The sequence below is a fragment of the Vombatus ursinus genome, unplaced genomic scaffold, assembly GCF_900497805.2.
Source record: "Vombatus ursinus unplaced genomic scaffold, bare-nosed wombat genome assembly UNPS02014805.1, whole genome shotgun sequence".
Taxonomy (NCBI): Eukaryota; Metazoa; Chordata; class Mammalia; order Diprotodontia; family Vombatidae; genus Vombatus; species Vombatus ursinus.
In genome coordinates this window covers 18159635-18162661 of record NW_020954583.1, presented here as the reverse complement: position 1 = coordinate 18162661, position 3027 = coordinate 18159635, and the positions used below count along the sequence as shown (strand labels likewise).

Below are 3027 nucleotides of genomic sequence, written 5' to 3'. Positions count from 1 at the left end.
TCATAATACTAAGTCCTCCACTGGAAAAGGTGTAAGTTATAATAGGAGAAATGCTATAGCTGATTACATATGGCTAATTTATCAGAACTCCTTTCAAAGCCAAACATACACAGACAGATCTAAACTAATTATTTTTCTAGACTACAACAATCTGTCTAGCATGGAATCAAAGAGGGGGAGAAGAGATACTGGGAGAATTTCAAAATACTGTATAAAAAATTACCATTATATGTGGATTATATTAATACAAGTGTATTAATCTTTTTGGGGGGGAGGGGGTAGAAAAAGTATATAAGGGAGACTTGAATTCATTGGTTAACTCTTGGTGTGCTAACCATTTGCAAAAGTAGGAGGTCAGCAGATTTCTGTAGCTTAGTATTAGAGCTGCCAGAAATACCTAGAAGTTACATGACTTGCCCATAATCATACAGGCTAGTGGACAACAGAGGCAGAGCTGAACTCTACAGCTTTTATCCATTCCACAATAATCCCTCTCACTTTTGACCATAATACTAAAGAAATACCTGATATCTTTATTTCTTATTTTTCCATCTATAAGAAAAGATAATATTTGCTACCCTGGACAATTTAGTTACGTTATTCATGCCAACCAATCACTACACAACTCACCATTCATTCAACTAATTTTGTTTTTCCTCTCTACTGAAATTAATTTGTCACTGTTTACCATGCTTTCAAATAATCCTTTTTTTTTTAAAAATCTTAAAACAAATTATTTATGAGAAAACTTCAGTTCAAACACTGAGTTGAGTACCATGATAGAGATTAAGGTATGAAATAGTTCATGAAAGACTATAAAGTTATATTCAACAGAAAAGCACTTCATGAGCTCTACCTGAAAGTACTGCTCCCAAAACAACTCTATCAAATGACTGTGAGGTTCCATCTCGTAACCATCAGGCAAAGTTGACAAAAAAGGGAAATGACAAATGTGGGAAAAAGAGCCCCATTAATACACTGTTAGGGGAGCTGTGAATTGTTCCTGTCATTCTGGAAAACAAATTGGAACTATGGCAAAAAAGTTACCAAGCTGTACATATCCTTCAGCCACTACTAAGGTTTATACCCCAAAGATACAATGACCCCTGTACACAAAAAATATTTATATTAGCTCCTTTTGGGGGGGGGAAGTGGGGCACACTGCTAGGCAATGGGGTTAAGTGACTTGCCCAAGGTCACATAGCTAGTGTCAAGTACATGAGGCCAGGCCTGAACTCAGGTCCTCCTGATTCCAGGGCCAGTGCTCTATCCACCGAGCCACCTAGCAGCTCTTTTTTGTGGTGGCAGAGAATCGGAAACTAAATGGGGTGTCCGTCAATGAGAGACTGGCTGAACAAATTATGTATATGGTATAATGGAATACCACTGTGCCATAAGAAATGATGACAGTATTTTTTCAGAAAAACCTGGTAGGACTTTCATCAACAGATACAGAGTTAAGTGAACAGATCTAGGACGACAATATATACACAGTGAAGACAAATATAAGACAATATAAACACGGTAAAGACAAATAGCCTTGAAAGAATCAAACTATGATCAACACAATGACCAATTACAATTCCAAAGGATCCATGAAGAATTACTTATCTCCTGACAGAGATGTTATGGACCCAGTATATATAGGCACAGGCATAGATTTTGGTTCAGCCAACGCGGGAACTTGTATTGCCTATCTGATACAAGGGTATGGGATGTTCTCTCCCATGGTGGTAAGGGAAAAAAAGAGATTTTTGTTAATTGTTAAAATTTTTTAAATTAAATTTTAAAGTATTATGCCATTGAGACCAACACATTCTGGTGATTTTAAAACAAAAATCATGTTAGTATATAGGCAATGTTTTTCTCCTTCTAGAAATGATAGCTTTCTCTCTGTATGGTTAAAACAAATATCCAAAAAAATGACTTCAGTTCTACTAGTTCACCTATACCTAGACGCTACAGTATCCTCTCTCTTTAATACTGAAGGATATAATTACTATTACAAAAAAAAATGCACACACAAACAGGTGATATAATATGTGAAAAAGAAGGAGAATTATAATAAATTGGATGGGTGCACTTGCTTCACTATACTATAAACAACACCAGAATAATCAGCATGTCTCTCTGCAGGACCTGAGGAAAAGATATGAAATTAGGAATGGGTAACTACCAGGTTGAATATGGTTATGTCTCCAAATGTTAGAAGTTGATTAGATTGACTCTCAAGAACAAAAGGGACCCAAACAGTCAATCTGTTAACAACTATCTTGAATTACAGCCATAATTATGGAAGACTAAATGTAATAATATGGACATACTCCAAAATGTTATAAATATCCTAATAAAATTTAAATAAGTTATTTTTGGAACATAGTAAATTAAAGTTATTTTTAAAATAAGTAGGCTTAAATATAGACACATACATATTATATACATGTCTTATTTTAGGTCCAGGTTAATTTTCCCTTTTTCTCATCTAAAGCTCTGCCGTTAACTCTCCCCTGAGACCATTTCAACTACTACTTTACATTGCTAAATTTTGCCAACAATCTGCTCCTCATTCTAGCAGATGTTTCTGCTTTCAAGCCACAGGGAACCTCACTGAACCCATTCCCTCATGTTAAAAATAAAAGAAATGGCATATACACCAGGGAACACCTTCCTCATCCCTATAATTCCCTATTCATATGACTTTAATCTTCCCTTATAGAAATCCCTTTATTTTTCCATTAAAAAAAAGGTAATTATGTTGCCAAAGAGATGACATCAGCATTTGGTTTATTTATTTATTAGGATGCTACTGATGCTCAGTTCTTTGGAAGCCATCTGCAAAAATTTTAAAAACTGGCCCCTAAAACTTCCCGCAGACGTAATGTCACATGAGGGCAATCTGAGAAAGTGATTTCTTTTATATGAAAGGTGACCTAAATAATATCTCTTTTTTTCTTCTTTATGTAAACCTCTCTCTCTCTCTCGCTCTCTCTCACACACACACACACACACACACACACACACACACAC

The 3027-nt window shown here is 35.4% G+C and overlaps 1 protein-coding gene across 14 annotated transcripts in view; it reads right to left on the bottom strand.

The window, feature by feature from the left end:
* The window catches only part of MAP4K4 (mitogen-activated protein kinase kinase kinase kinase 4), a 265608-nt gene that overhangs the window by 138293 nt on the left and 124288 nt on the right, over positions 1-3027 (bottom strand). The gene's annotated exons all lie outside the window — the stretch shown is intronic.